At 46.0% G+C, this 16,991-nt stretch overlaps 1 protein-coding gene and 1 long non-coding RNA gene across 2 annotated transcripts in view; both read left to right on the top strand.

The window, feature by feature from the left end:
- Positions 1-16,991, top strand: part of mgat4b (alpha-1,3-mannosyl-glycoprotein 4-beta-N-acetylglucosaminyltransferase B) — an 85,646-nt gene that overhangs the window by 17,740 nt on the left and 50,915 nt on the right. The gene's annotated exons all lie outside the window — the stretch shown is intronic.
- On the top strand, positions 8,517-9,446 carry LOC114767864 (uncharacterized). The gene is made up of 3 exons (XR_003742998.1): positions 8,517-8,656; positions 8,926-9,160; positions 9,314-9,446. It is a non-coding gene; the product is annotated as an uncharacterized LOC114767864 (long non-coding RNA).

Below are 16,991 nucleotides of genomic sequence, written 5' to 3'. Positions count from 1 at the left end.
GCACACACACTGCAAAAAAAAACAATTCCCGAGCATGTTCTTAGGCCTTATCAGTTTTGTAAGTCAAAATCTATAGAACCGAATGAGAATTGCTGGTGTCTTCCTCATGTAAGTCGCTTTGGATAAAAGTGTCTGCCAAGTAAAGTAAAGAACAGATAAAAGGCAGAGAAGCGATTTCCAACCGGTGTTTTGCGTCTGTATATGTGGGCAGTATCACTAACGTTGATAGAACTCAGGGCGTTACTGTTACTGCGGTTTGCTAACTTTCTTCAGCCAATCAGGATCAAGAGTTCATTGAATTGGCGTGATACCACACGGTTGCCAGTCTTACATTTACATTTACAGCATTTACCAGACGCCCTTATCCAGAGCGATTTACTCAGTAGTTACAGGGACAGTCCCCCCCTGGAGACACTCGGGGTTAAGTGTCTTGCTAAGGGACACGATGGTAGTAAGTGGGGTTCGAACCTGGGTCTTCTGGTTCATAGGCGAGTGTGTTACCCACCAGGCTACTACCACCCTGGTGTCGTAGGACGCTACTGAGGAAGCCGTCGGGACTTTTCTCGGCCACGTTCCGCCGTTTGCTCGTGAACTCCCGTCTTTATGGTGTTTGCAGTCAGCTGCATGGCCTGAAACCCCCCGCTGATAGTTGCGGCAGCTCAGCTGCGTTAAACACACACTCCGCGTCACCCTTTGATCCCAGACAGATGAGCGCTTCCGACTTGCCGACCCTCTGATGGCCACTTAGACCCAGCGGTGGCCCTCGGCCCACCCACCGTGAAAGGGACAGTGACTGATGTGACACCACCTCTGCTGTCTGCTCACGTTTACCCCGCCTCGCTTACTATTGTTTCATTCTGCGGCGCTGCCGCTTGGTTGACCTCTCCGCCGCAAGCGTTGTAGACCTGATGGGCTGGCTGTCCTCGGCCTCCTCGACAGCTGCCGCGTCACGTCACATTAATGAGCGACTGTCACTGTTTTCGAAGGCTCACTTTTCTTCCGTTTTATTTCGTTTTGATTGGTCCCTGTGTTGCCTGCTCTCTCCCTCTGATTGGTCTCTGAGGGCTTGTCGCTTGTGCTCTGATCTTCTGCAACGTTGTTTACCACACATGCTCATCCAGTGCATTAAGGTCGCACAATTATGGCGGGAAAAATTGACAAATGGACGCAATTGCAGTTAAGGTTGCTTGTTCTTGTCACGATGGCCAGACGTGGTGAAGAGGGAGGACGCATATGCGACGCATCACGAGACCGGATTTTATTAAACGAACATAGGACAAACACGAAACTCTGGTCTGGAACCCGGATCCAGAGTAGCCCCTACTGGACTGGATAGTGACATTGCTGCTCTATGTCATGATCAGGAGCGGTGACCTTCAATAAACGTGTCGTTTTGCAGCGTATGTTACAAATCAGTAAAAATTGCTTCTTCATTTACATTTACAGCATCTATCAGACGCCCTTATCCAGAGCGACTTACAAAAATACAGTAGTTACAGGGACAGTCTCCCCCTGGAGACACTCGGGGTTAAGTGTCTTGCTCAGGGACACAATGGACGTAAGTGGGATTTGAACCTGGGCCTTCTGGTTCATAGGCGAGTGTGTTACCCGCTAGGCTACTAGCACCCTTCAGACTAGCAAAAAGTGCAGAGCGAGGATATTTTGTGATCTGGTATACCGAGGACATTGAAGTTGTGCGAGATTAATTGTGCATGACCTAATGAGCCCGGCCTTTTCTCACCTGGAGGGATTCGCCACACCCACTCCTTTTCTCATCCTGCAGGGTCTCGTTATGTATTTTTGTCCAATTAAAGAAGAAGGAAGCACCGATATCGCGTCCTCCCCCTCACTCTGACTGGCAGCTCCGGCAACATCAGACATGCATGCTGGGTAGAAAATGACACCCTGTTTCTTTTCGTTCCTCCCTTGGTGGCTTTGCTAACGTCGCCGTTGGATGTGGAGCACTGTGATGTCGGCGAAGTGTTCTGAGCTTTTTTTTTCTTTTTCGTCCGTCGAAATCAAACCACAGGACACCGTCCAACCCCAGAAGACTGTTCGCTTCATGTTGTACTCGCAGAAACAGGGCCGCTCGCGTGGGCGGAGTTTACATGCTCTCCCCGGGTTCCCTCCCAGTTCTCCAGTTTCCTCCCGCTGTCCTGAGGCATGTACACTTGATGGATTGGCGAATCTGAGCTGTCTGTAGGTGTGAGTGTGTGTGTGTGTGTGTGTGTGTAAGCCCTGCGGTGGGCCGGTGGCCTGCGCTGCAGTCAGTGTCCCAAGATGTCCCTTACTGACAGGACTTGAGTGGCATAGAGGAGGAACTAACTTCCCTTTTTGTGGGTGTGTAATTACTTCTGTAAGCCAGAAGATGAACAAGTAGCCTGTTGGCCTGATTTACTTCCTTTATCCTGTCAATAGGCGTCGTGAATGCGGCGTTCTGAAGAAGCATCAGTCCCACATGCAAAATGCAGCGAATGGGCAGAAGCCCAACAATTTTGGTCCTTGTGTCTTGTCGAAGTGACATCTAGGGGCAGTGGTGGCCTAGCGGTTAAGGAAGCGGCCCCGTAATCAGAAGGTTGCCGGTTCGAATCCTCGAATCTCCTGGAGAGGAACGGAAGTGTAATGTCCAGGACCAGATGTGCTGAAATCTGCATTGTTGGTGGCGCCGAGAGGACACTGGTCGAGACTGGACGGCCTGCCACCGGCCGGCTGGCCAATTTCAGCTTCGTTTCTCTCCGTTTCATCTCGTGGCTCGTAAAGGTTCGTTTTTAGCACCGCGATGACAAGCGACCTTTGACCCTGGATGGTAGTGGTCAATGGCGATGCTGGGCTGTGGTTTTAGTTTATTAGAGACGTATGATAGTCCTGAAATCATATGTGATTTTTATTTATTTTTTTTCTAGAACTAAAGAACTAAATAACTACCCCACAAACACAATACATTTTATGGGCAACATTCCCATAAAATTTCATACATATCACATTATGGCCTGACTTTAGTTCATCACCAACATATTATATCAGAATGACGTGATGTTATCATGCAACTTTCTGAATGCATGTGTGTTTTTTTATAAATCCAAATATTGTGTGTACAGTAAGAGACCACGACTACGCGCTCCACATTAGAGAAGTGCGTCATTTAAAGTGGGTAGAAGGGAAAGCGCAGCATCTCGAGGTAATCCGGGAGTGGCTTGTCTTGCGAGTGTGAGCGTGCGGAGTGAGCGTCGGTAATCGGGGACGGTGCCGAGAGGCGGCGCGGCGCGGGGCTACGTTATCCGTCAGAACCCGCTGAAACCGGGCGCCGGCATCATCGCTCTCTCCCGCCGTCTCATCTCCTCGCATTTTCTCCGTGTCCGTCGGTTCGTTCCAGTTAATCGCCTGCGCCGGAGTAGCGTGTGAGTAGCTGGAGGCAGAGTGAATGGCCTCCGGTGTGTCGGGCCCAGCAAACAAGCTGGTGAAAGCGCTGCTGGGAAAAGCACTTGGCACAGAGTGAGTTTTGTGTGGTTTACCTTGAAATGGCCACACACACTAACCCCACAGACCCCATCTGCTTTTACTGAACACTGAACCTTTCAGAAGTGTGTGTGTGTGCGCGCGTGTGTGTGTGTTTTGGCTCTTTGACAGAAAAAGGCTTCTGTACAAAAGATTTAAGTTTAAGTTTAGACTTCATTAGAAGTATTTCTTTTGCCGTAGGTCCCCACAAACGTCTTGTTAACTCAAGAAAAATGCTTCTTTGCGTCAGATTTATTTGATTGAATACATTATAGTGATAAAAGTTTTCGGTGTAGACTTTATTAAAACATCTGAGTCCTCACAAACATGGAATAACCTGTATGTGTGTGTGTGTGTGTGTGTGTGTAGCTAAAAGCTTTTGCTTGTTTTAGCACTACCTCACAGCATCCATTCTCCCAAGACATGGACATTACAGAGCCATTACAAAGGATTTCTTTTAGCCCGCTTACACACCACAGTGCACCCAGCTTGGACGTGTGTGTGTGTGTGTGTGTGTTGTGTGTATTTGTGTGTTTTAATCACTCTTAAATCCTCTTCGGGGCCGCTCTTTTCACTCCCGAGTCAGCCGTGCGTTTCGCAGAATCCCCTCTCCTCTCCCCGCATGCGTCGCGAAGAGCGTTAAAATGATCGAGAGCGGGGCGTGAGGGCGAATACCAAAACGGGAGCGCGTCCCCCAGCGACGGGGCCGAGCGGGACACGGCGGCGGCCGCCGCTAATGGTCCGTGCCGCTCCCTCCCTGCTATACCTCGGCGGCGTGAAATATAAGGAGATTACCTCCCTTAAATGGGCCCTCTGTATATGCATATTAAAGCCTCGGCCGGACTAACGAAGGCCTGGAGTCGTGGCGCTCTGACAGCAGCGACCTCGCAAGTTGTGCACTCGAGCACTTTTCCCTGATTTGTACCCGTTTCCTCGGCGAGATGGTGCTTATGTGTCCTTATGTTTCAAAAGCACGGGGAATGTCAGGAAATGTCATATTCTCTCAAAAGAGAGCTCGACCGCGTTATTTAAAGCATGTCTTCTCAACACCGGCCTGCTGACGCTGCAGCGGGAAGTGAGGGACGTCGGGCCAAGCGGACAGTGAATTATAAAGGGATCTCTGGGTGGCGGCCCGTTTCTTTGCCGATGGAGGGGGCCATTAATTAAGCTCCGCCAAGCACTCGGCGAATCACGCGACTATGTTGACGCCGTTTTTAAAAGAGACGTGGTCCGCGGGGAGAGCGATGAATAACCTTTCTGTCTTCTGCAATTATCCTAATGCAAGTCATTAAATCTTTGCTGTTCTGCACACTTCTTGACTTGTGGTGCAAGCACCAGAAACATTTAGTTGTGGAATTCATGTGGATGGTTCTTTAAATACTTTTTTTGTTTGCTATTTGTACTAAATTAGAGTTACATTTACATTTACAGCATTTATCAGACGCCCTTATCCAGAGCGACTTACAATCAGTAGTTACAGGGACAGTCCCCCCTGGAGCAGCTTCAGGTTAAGTGTCTTGCTCAGGGACACAATGGTAGTAAGTGGGATTTGAACCCGGGTCTTCTGGTTCACAGGCGAGTGTGTTACCCACAAGGCTACTACCACCCATAGAGTTTACATTAGCTACTTTAGTTTTGGCACATTTTTACAACATGAATATCTGTACTTTTTACTGCTTAAAATTTCGAAACAGACACAATATTTTTGATTGTGTCGACTCTGATTTCAACTTAATTCGACAGGGGTTTGGAAAAACACGCAGCACTGTTCAAAAGTTTAGCATCATTTAGAAATCCTCTTGTTTTTTTCACAGGAAACAAAGGAGCATGAAATGGGTTTGAATATAAAAAAACAATAATAAGTAATCATTGAAAAAAATTATTAAATAATTTGAAATGGTGTGTTCAATTCTGATGATGTACTAAATCCTGTACTAATGTGAATTCGGTCAGTTTTATTGCTTCTTTAATCAGTGCTGCTATTTTCAGCTCTACTAAAACAATTGAAAAGGCTTTTCTAATAATGAATGAAGCAGCGGCAGACTTTAAAGTGGCAGACTTGGGTTAACGAACACTTCATAATTCCACTGGAACACAGGACTGATTGTCGCTGAAGTTCTTTTCCAGCCAAACAATGTCTGAACTGGAGTTTTTCATCCATATGATGTTTTTTTCTAAATGACCCCTAACCTTTTGAACAATGCTGTATTAATGATCCCGTTTCCGTATCCATCGTTGACAGGGTCGCAGGAAGGCTTGGAGGGTCCTCGGGACATCATTCCATCATAGCATTTTATTGATAATAACATTTTTATTACTTTGGGAAAGCATCATTGCTTGCACTGGCACCTTTTCTTTTTTAATATTTACTACAGTATGTGTTGTAGCCCTGAGGCCTGTTCTTGTTTTACTTCGTTGTCTTAACACATTTAGTGGGGAATCGCACATTGATTATCCCGTGGTGAGAAATTACAGGCTGTCCTCCTCTGGTCCACTGCTGTTCTCAATAAATTAACGTCCAAGCAGCGACTGCGAGATGGTGTGGTTAATTAACGTCATTTGAGGAATATAATGACAATCCTGCACGCAGTCGGGGATGACCAGCGTTTGGCGGCGTTCTTGGTGTTTGTGCGATTAGTGCTAATCAGAATTTCAGACATTTATAGCCATGTCTCCGGTATTTCTATGCTGACTTGACTGTTCCAGAAGACAGAGCCTTCGTTGTGAGGTTGTATAGATTATAGGCGGTTGACCTGGTGTCTGATCTACGTACAATGAGAGAAGAGAGGCTGGAGATGCAATTAGCTTGTGCTAAAGATTATTTTACAGACTTGCAGCTTTGATAGGATGGGACGAGTGGAATATTGTCAGGTCATGAAGGTCATGAGTAAAATAGAAGCCAGGTTGTGCGTCACAATGCGATGTTCGTGATGCTCTCCCGTTATTTGCGCCGAAGCTCAGCTTTTATAGACATGCACGACGTCATCGTCCAGCCAAAGAGCTTCAGTTGCGCAGTCCCTCAAGGGTCAGAAGTCGGTGTTTCACTGCGATTTTTGGTTTCACGTGTGCAGTGATAAATGATTTAAAGGTTACTAACTATATATGTAGAAGCACTGCTAGATGGAGCTGTCCAGTTGTGAATTTGTGTACATTTTACAAATGAAGCCGTGACACTGTACAACATTGCAAACAAAAAGTATTTCATGTGTGAGGTTAGAACAGTGAGTACTTGCTGCTTTTCTTTCTTTCATGCTAATGAACATTTCACGAACCTGTTTATGATTCTTGTGAGGAACGATAATGATGGTTCCTCTTCATCCACATCCTCTGGTTCCACTACAGTCCAAGAGATTTTGAAAGTCGTACACGTGATACGGTATCACAGTAGCGTCACATCCCGCCATGCTGGCCCTCTCGTATACGCAGACGTGGAGTCGGCTGCGCAAGTACCTCTGCTGCCAGCCCAGAGGTGGAACAACCTCTATTTCAACCAAACCCACACTCGGCCAGCCACTTTCCCTTCTGCACCCCGTTAAAATGGTTCCTGACACACTGTGAAGTCAGTCTAGTTTCATTTCACTTGTCCTCTGTTCTTTACAGACTTGACAGTAATGTCACTCAACATCAAGTCTATAGAGCTACAACTCTAGTATCAACGCGGTGCGCAGGCCATGTCATAAGTCAAATTTGTTATCTATACATATTCACTTCAGTGGATTTCATTTCTTTTTCAGTCACTTCTAGAAGGAGTGGAGATGGTGGAGATTTGACAGGCTTGGGTGTGGGCAGCGTTGGGCCCATCCCATTGCTGAGGAGTTCCACTTTCCCATGAGAAAGGGTCTTCAGCGGACGTCACGAGAGACTGCTGACCTCCTTTTCTTTTTTTTTTCCTCAAAACACAGATGAAGGATCAGAACGATCTTCTCTGCTCCCAGCAGACCTCTAACTTAAATACTGCTTACTAAACAAACCGGACACAGTTATCTGATGGACGGGCTTGAGACCACTCTGGGGACTGCCGCGAACTCTCTCGACCTCTGAACCGCTGACCTCTCCCATCTTGGCCCCTGGTGGCCAGTAAGCGGCTCTTACGGGCCACGGGGGCCGGAGTGTTGAGAAGAAAGGATTGGATGCTATATCACATGACCATGGCTCCTCGGTTCCCGTTTCCTACTGTTACGCCGAAACCTGTTTGTTCGGGAGTGTCGAGTGTTTTGTGTGTTCTTCCGTCCCCACAAATCTCATGTTCCTGCCCTGTGGGCTGCCCTAAACTGAGGGGCTTCACCCCTTTGGACCACACCATTGGACCAGCAGATGACCAGATATTCATCTTGCATCGTATGAGAATAGTTTTTGTATTTTTCCGTATATAAGATATTAGAATTTACTGTATATTCTTTATAGTTTTATGCTGCTGTGCCTGAGAGGCCGGAATCAACATACAGTAAAACGCGATTCTTATCTCTCTTGTGCTGAGTGTGCAGCTTGTTCACACCTTGTGAGCCAGTAAAGGCTTTGGGTTCCTGTTGAGGAAATGACCTTCCTGCTTTTTGAAGTCGATGATCTGCAGGCCGCTGAACGATTTGACTTCTCTGTTCTCTGAACGAGCAGCTCTAATGTTGCTCGTTCCTTCCACTGAGCCTGTTGTTCGCAGCTCCATGGGAAACCTTTTCTCTCTCTCTCTCTCTCTCTCTCTCTCTCTCTCTCTCTGTGTCACATTTCCAACATCCCAATCCCTGCCAGCTGCACAGGTGCCAAGTGGCTTCATTTGGAGCCATCATGGGCAGCTGTTTGAAAATTGAGCAACGGTGACAGCACCAAACCCTGCAACCCAGCCATTCTGATCTCTGTGCGCACTGACAGGGACCAATCGTCCTCAGAAAAAAACAGGAAGGTGCAGATGTAACGGAGTTTTCAGTGTGAGTCCCCACAAAGATCCTGTGTGTGTGTGTGTGTGTGTGTGTGTGTGTGAGAAAGAGATGGAGTGTACGTGTGAACTCTCATAAATCAGATTTGATTAACTGAGTCAGGGATTTGAGGGGATAGATGGAGACTGGAACAAGATTAACACGCTAAAGCCGACCTGATTCCATTACCGCACCTACCTGAACTTGGAGAGGCTAAGCTTGATTAACGCACTTGTTCGTTTGCGCGCGTGTGGGTACGTATTCAATTGATAAGTGTGGATACTTTTTTCGAACCACAATTTGCATACTTTGAGCAGCAGCAGTAATACGTGCACGCGCACACACACACACACACACACACACACACACACACACACACAGACTATTTTTCCTTCTTCAACTGTTCCTGGTTTTTGCATTTGACCTAAGGGGTTTTTCATTAGTCGATCCTTTCATACCGGCATACCCCTGTCATTTTTTTCCACAATGGTGTGTGTTTGTGTGTGTGTGTGTGTGTTGACAGAGAGCGGGAGAACTAAAGTACAGCCACAACCTGGCCCTTCTCAGGCGTCTGACAGCTTAATAGACAGAGTGGTGGGTTGTGGTTCAAGGAGAAGGAAAGAGCAGACGATCTGGAACACAAACACCGACACACACTGCAGCCCCAGCCTGAGTGCTTCTCCAGCCGCTCTCTGAAGTCATGGCCGCTCGGAGTTGACCACAGCAGGCGATCGTAATGGCTCTTTATGGTGGGAGAGGTGCGGCTTTGTCAGAGACGCTTATCGGCCCACGGGTTAATTGATATTTCAGTGCCATTGTTAACTCTGTGTGTGTGTGTGTGTGTGTGTGTATATGTATTGTTCTTCTTGACGCTCCACTCTCCTCCACCCGCTCCTGTTCCCCCCAGGCAGATCAGTCGGTGCTATAAAGCACATACTGAAGAAGCCATAAAGGAAATGAAATTTAGTCTGATTGAGAGGAGGGGATTTCACAGCAGCGGGAAGGATGAGAGGCAGACGGCACCAGGAGATGAAGAAGAGCAGGACGGACACAAAACAAAGATGGGGACCAAGTGTGGGGGTCTCTCTCTGTCGCTCATTTATGCCGATATGTTGTACAGCGCATGTTGATTTAATCCTGAGATGCTGTGGGAGCCGACCACCTGAAACGATGCCCAGAGGTCACAGGAGGCAGTGGTAGTAGCCTAGCGGGTAACACAATCGCCTATGAACCAGAAGACCCAGGTTCAAATCCCACTTACTACCATCGTGTCCCTGAGCAGGACACTTAACCCTGAGTGTCTCATATACACTGTCCCTGTAACTACTGATTGTAAGTCGCTCTGGATGAGGGCGTCTGGTAAGTGCTGTAAATGTAAATGTAGGAGGCGGGGCCTGCGACCCTCAACTGTAAACAAGAGCAGATCGTTAATACTTCAACACGCGCGACAATGCAAACTTAGAAAACACGCGGTCTCACAACAGTACACACTATTATATTACAACACTCAGTAATACTTACTCAGTCACGGGGAGGCACTCGCCTACAAACCAGAAATCCACAAAGTCACAGCTTCAAACCCCACGTACTACCACTATGACCCGAAACAAGACACTTAACCCAGAGTTGCTACTGACCGTAAGGCGCTCTGGATAAGGGCGTCTGAAAAATGCCATAAATGTAAAATATAGACTCAGTACACTACACACTGTAATGTACACTCAGTGATTCGTGCTTTCCACAGCATACTATAATGTACCCCATCCTGGAGTTCATGCACGTACAACAGAGTACTTGCTCTGCCTCTGCTCACACTCAGTCGTTCACTGCGCTGCATGCAGTAATGCAGACTTTCTCGCTGCAGGACACGCAATGATGGACACCCACTGCACACTCTTTGCACTGCATACTATACACTATATTATACACCCGCACATGCACACTCGAGCGTTACTCATTCAGTCATAACAGTACGTGTTAACTTCTATACACACGCTCACTGCAACACGCACACTCATTTATTTCACACGCACAATTTTTTGGTTCCTGTCTGGTGGGACCTCCATCTCCCTGCAGTACAGCAGTATTTTTCTATTGAACATATTTGGGTAGGATTTCTCCGGCCCACCACCTAATGTGGAAAACATGAATTTGTGTGTGTGAGTGTGTGGTTTTTTTAGTCAGTTCTCATCGTGGGGAAATTTTAAAAGTGAGTTCTTATCCGTCTCGATCATTAAAAGCCTTTGCCACAGAGAAACGAAGATATGATGAACTTTATCAATTATTAACCATTGATCTTTAATGCTGAGGGGTGGTGTGATTTCTGCTTCCCCTCAATGAAAAACGGTTCCAGGAAAGTGACTCGATCGGTAAAGACGAGCGCTCAACTCAAAACGCCGACAGCTTCGCCTTCTCCCCAGGCTTTTTAATTAAGGATGAAATAAAGTTCAGGTGCTGATGTGATCTCGAGGTAAAAAAAAAAAAAAAGACACCAAGGTGACGGGGAGGTGGCTGCAGACGGCCCCGGCTGATATGGAGCCGAATAATTAATGACCCCATTAAAAAAAGCTGGAAATCTTTAATTAAACGAGGGCATAACTTACCTGACGTCTTTTATGGCGTTGAGACCTTTTTCAACATCCTATAAATAGACTCTATTTCTCATATTGTTTAAGCCAAAGTTCTTGGGTGTGAATTAAAAAAATATATATTCCTGGGTCTTTAGCGGTATTTAAGTAAATCAACAATGCTAAAAGAGGCCTAGCATTGTGCTGGGAGAACGTGGATCATCAGGTTTTTGTGGAACCCAAGTCATTAAGCGCCAAGAAATTCTGAAATTCTCAATTTGCAAGTGATTATGCCGATCATGTCATTTGTAATGGAAAAATAATGCATCTGCTCAGAAAACAAAAGCGGCACATGTGAGATGAAAACAGACTTTTGGACCCTACTGCATGCACGCTCAGCTGCTCATCCTGGCTGTGTGTGTGTGTGTGTGTATATGTGTGTGTGTGTTTTCATTGGCAGCCTTTTCTTTGCCTTGCTTGGTAATGATCGACCTTTTGGCACACAGAAAACTTGGAATTGCACGGAACAAGGTCCGATTAGTCAGGACACAGAATATTAACAGAATATAGGGTGGTAGGAGCCTACCGGGTAACACACTCGCCTATGAACCAGAAGACCCAGGTTCAAATCCAACTTACTACCATTGTGTCCCTAACCCTAAGTTGCTCCAGGGGGACTGTCCCTGTAACTACTGATTGTAAGTCGCTCTGGATAAAGGCGTCTGGTAAATGCTGTAAATGTAGAAGTGAAAGTGAAGTATGTTTGAATCATTTTTTTCCTCTTTTAACCTTCATGGCTGCTTTGTTCACTATTGTCATCATCAAAAGCCACTTGATGAGATGCTCATTAACATGAGTGAAAGTGTTCAGCATAAACCTTCAGGACTGTTGGAAACTTGACCCGTTGTCCAACTTAAACTGGTTGAGAGAAGCCAAGAGTGTGAAAGCTGTGCCTTTTTGCATTTCTTTTGTTTATTACATGACTTTATGTGTATTATTTAATTATTCTGTGTCTTTAGTTTTGTTCTACAATGTAAAGACCATGCCTGTCTGTGTGCACAGCATTTTTTTACCGTATAAAACTCTTTGTTCTTGATTGCTTGTCGTGCTGCTCAAGCGCTTGAGCTGCAGAGTTTGATAAGCCGTAAAATCAATGGTTAGACTCTGGAAAAGGTCAGCAGTGGACCGGGCTGAGGTTCAACTAATCTGAGCTTTCAGCCGAGCTTTGTGGCATCTGCTTTGGTGGTGGCGCTGTGCTTTTCAGCATTCAGTTCCACCAAGAGCCAAGGGGGCAGTGGTGGCCTTGCGGGAAAGGAACGGGACTTGCAATCAGAAGGTCCACTGAGGTCCCCTGGAGCATGGTACCGTGCCCACACACTGCTCTCTGGGTGCTTTTTCCGGGCAGCCTACAGCTCACTAAGGGTGATTGTTAAATGCAGAGGGCACATTTTGTTGTTTTTCACTTTCTCCTGTGTGAGTGGGGATCTTCTGCGTTTTTAGACTTGACAGAACGTTAGGTTCACTTCATGTCTGATAAGTGATGATCTCCACAACATTAGATGAAGGAGGAACCGGGGACCGGGGAACCTGGGACATGCAGCAATGAAGCACATCTGGTGGCTTGTGCTGGTCCAACACTTTCATTCTTCACCCGTGTAGTAGAAGAGCTTGGGCAGGTGCAGAGCCAAAATGGCATCAGCATTCCCAGTTGCATGGGCTGCTGCTCTGAGTTATGGCTGCTGTGGAGGACCAGGCGGCCATGGACTTTATCTCAGCATCTACACTTCTGGGAGATAAGAAAGGAGGACGTTCTGGAGGTCACCTTAAGCGCTCTTGGCTACTGTGTGTGTTGAAACACAGTAGAGATATTTTTATTAGGACGTCGTCCCTTTTTAGCTGGACAGCAGTCCTGCCATGATCTCTGTGTGAAAGTTCTCTTCACTGCAGGGAGTGCATGTCTATGCATGTTTACCTTTTAAATTAAAGATGGAGCATGCTCCCCCTGCAGTGCACACAGCAAAAAATGATCATTGTGATACACAGCTGCACAGCACATGGTGCACACAGTGAAATGTGTCCTCTGCATTTAACCCATCATCCTTAGTGAGCAGTGGGCAGCCATAAAAGGCACTCGGGGAGCAGTGTGTGGGGACGGTGCTTTGCTCAGTGGCACCTCAGGGGTACCTTGGCGGATCGGGATTCAAACCGGCAACCTTCTGACTACGGTGTCACTTCCTTAACTGCTAGGCCACCACTGCCCCTAAATGCTACTGATGATGTTCAAATGACTTGTAAACAAGGCCTGTAGATCTGATATCACTCCCTTGTGGTCACCAGAACATTCTAGAGTCCATGAAACAAAAGAAGTCCAAAAGAATGAATTGTGCAAATGTGCCTATATTAGTAGTATATAGAAGTACTATTTTAGTAGATCTCCTTCATTGGCTATGCTTGCTGTACCTTCAAATACAGTTTTGCTAACAAAGTTAGGATTTTTTAACTGCTAAAATAAGTAACATAAAAATTAACAAGGAATACAAGGAATTCCAATTATTCAGTATTGAGAGGCCTATATTCTTACATTTTGGAAAGAACAGCATTAGAAGTAAATTTACTAGAAGAATTGTTGTTGATTGATTAATGTGGTCAAGTAATACAGTTGTTATTTTTCTAGGTATATTTTTTTAATTGGAGACTTAATCCCTGACTTTGACAAATCAAGTAATGTGAACAATCAAATGTTGCATTTTTCAAAAGAACAACACGTAATGATTTATTGATGCAATTTGGCTTCATGTATTTATAATAACGCCCGGCTTGCGCTTGGTTGCCCATGGTTGGATTTTGTGACAGGATGCACGTGTTTGTTCAGAATGGTGGCTTCTGCTGACTGGGTGCCAAGTGACCATGACGGTCAGACGTCTGTTACTGGGCCTGTACAGGGAGGTGTTAGTATGTATATATTATATATACAGTGGTGCAAGTTGTGTAAGTTTTCCAACTCCAAAAGATAAGAGAGGTCTGTAATTTTCATCATAGGTACACTTCTACTGTGAGAGACAGTAAAAATCCAGAAAATCACATTATTTGTATAATGGTGCACAAAATAATTACAAACAAGCAAAAATTCTGGCCCTCACAGACCTGTTACTTCTTTTTTAGGAAGCTCTTGTCTGCTTCACCTGTTTCCTGTGTTAATGGTACCTGTTTGAACAGGTTATCTGTATAAAAGACACCTGTCCACAACAGTCAGACCCAACCTCCACCATGGCCAAGACCAGAGAGCTGTCTAAGGACACCAGGGACAAGATTGTATACCCACACAAGACTGGGATGAACCAGTCAAGCAGCTTGGTGAGAAGAGATCAACTGTTGAAGCAATTATAAGAAAATGGAATCAGTGACAATGTCCATCAACCTGGGGCTCCATGCAAGATCTCACCTTGTGGGGTACAAATGATCTTGAGAACAGTGAGGAAACAGCCCAGAACTACATGGGGGGAACTGGTCAATGACCTGAAGAGAGCTGGGACCACAGTAACAAGGGTTATTATTAGTAAAACACTTCATCGTCATGGGTTAAATTCCTGCAGCGCTTGAAAGGTCCCCCTGCCTAAGACAGCGCATGTCCAGGCCCATCTAAAGTTTGCTAGAGACCATCTGGATGATCTAGAGGAGGATTTAAAGAATGCCATGTGGTCAGATGAAACCAAAATAGAACTCGTGTTTGGAGGGGGAAGAATGCTGAGTTGCATCCCAAGAACACCAGACCCACTGTGAAGTATGGGGGTGGAAACAAAATGCTTTGGGGTGGATTTTCTGTGACGGGGACAGGACAACTGATCTGTATTAAGGAAAGGATGAATGAGGCCATGTGGGGAAAAACCTCCTTCCATCAGTTAGAGTATTTAAGATTAAACCTTTCTGGATCTTCCAGCATGACCCCAATGATTCCCAAACACAACACCCGGGCAAGGAAGGAATGGCTACATAAAAAGCATTACAAGGTTCAGGAGTGGCCTAGCCAGTCTCCAGACCAGAATCCAATAGTGTACATATGAATTGCAGACCTCCCTCATCTTTTTAAGGGGACAACTTGCATAATTGGTGGCTACCCCACTGTATATGTATGTGTGTGTTTTTGCATGTAGATGTATAAATTCCTTCTGTCTGTGTGTTTCTTTTCCTCCTTGCCCTTGTTTTATAGTATCTGCATTGTTGAAGTTTCAGCTGGTTCTCCAGAGACTAGTCTCACCGTCGCTTTTTTTTTTTGTACACCTGTTCATGGTTCACACTGTTTCACAGTGTGTGTGTGTGTGTGTGTGTGTGTATCCAACACACATAACCCAAAAACAGCAGCGAGCTTCTCGATTGTCAGACCAAAGCCTGTATTACTCCACACATAAACGTAAATGTCACTGTTTGTGGTTTTTGTGGTGTGTGCATATTTTTAGATGTGTGTGTGAAGGCGGGGCGGGGTTCAAGTTTCAGAGTGTGTAGAAGGGAAATGCACACCGACACCAGAGCTGCTGAGATCGTGCAGACACACACACACACACACACCCACACAGGCTACTGCTATGTGTGTGTCTCTCCACTGTAAAGTGGAATTGTGGGACTAGACCATTAAGGCTCTGTGTTTATTGATATTTTGTTATAAATGTTTTGGATTACTGTGCTAAAAGACAATATGTATATGAGTTTAATCTTCAGCGCCTGTCTCTGCTTGTACTTTGCCCGTAGTACAGCGGGTCCAGGATGGGATCGGACAGTTCACATTCTTCAGTCTGGCCCGTGTTGGTGCAGCTGGCTGCCATTGGGCCGCTGAGAAAGCTCGCACCGCTGCAGCGGTTTCCTGAGCGCGGCAGTCAAAATGCCTACTGTGGGCTCCCGACGTTTTCCAGACGCTCCCACCGGCCGTAGCCGACCGGCATCCCGCTCTCCGTCTGCTCTCTAATACCCGCTGTGAGAGAGAGAGTCTGTGTGTGTGTGTGTGTGTGTGTGTGTGTGTGTGCGCAAACTACATTCTAGTGAAGTGGCAACAGCTCTACAACGGACACACCCACCAATGCATGCCACGCTCCTCCTTTGGAGGTGGGGCTTTGTCGATGTGAATGGTGCATCAACAAAATGCAGCAGCACGACTGATCTTTAACCCACAACGTCCCTCTGCTACGCTCCCTCCACTGGCTCCCAGTAGCTGCACGTATCAGATTCAAAATACTGATGCTGGCCTACAAAGCCAAACATGGAGTAGCACCATCCTACCTCACAGCCCTTATTACACCTCACACTGCACCTCGTATACTCCGAGCCTCCAGTACTGCTCACCTGGTCCCTCCATCTCTGAAGGTAAAAGGAAGACGCTCATCTAGACTCTTCTCCGTCTTGGCTCCTCGGTGGAGGAATGAACTTCCCCTCGAGGTCAGAACAGCTCAGTCACTGAGTATTTCCAAATCGCAGCTCAAGACCTTCCTCTTTAGAGAATATTTAGATTAACTTGTAACCTTCTTATTGTCTTACTTATGTACAGAATCTACAACAAGAGTGAATAATAAGGTTGTATTCATAGTTGGGGCTCATAATGAACCAGAACTGATCACTTCATCGATGGTAACATGTAAGGATAATAGGGGCGTCTGCCAAATGCCCAACCACAGAGCAACTCAATCGTTCCAACCTGAGACTTCGTTGCTCACGACACAACACAAGCAGTAATTGAAATGAAGATGGAATTAAAATCAGGAAATTCTGCAATAAACGGTTTAGGCAAATAAATTTTTGATGAGTTTTTGGCAGGGTTTTTTTTTTGTTACATTAGCAGTGTTTGCTTGTGGTTTTGTTTTATCTGGCTTTAATCGGCTCAATAGGATTTGTTGCAGAAATGCTTTATGTTCTTCGCATCTCCGTTTAATGCAGATGTTTTTTTTTTCAGATTTTTTTTTTGTGCAAAACAGGACTTTCTTGCTTTCTTACTGCACATGAATGCACTTGGCCACATATTAACCTGCGACACACACAC

The sequence above is a fragment of the Denticeps clupeoides genome, chromosome 18 (assembly GCF_900700375.1).
Source record: "Denticeps clupeoides chromosome 18, fDenClu1.1, whole genome shotgun sequence".
In the NCBI taxonomy this organism is placed as follows: Eukaryota; Metazoa; Chordata; class Actinopteri; order Clupeiformes; family Denticipitidae; genus Denticeps; species Denticeps clupeoides.
This window is presented reverse-complemented; position numbering and strand designations above follow the sequence as displayed.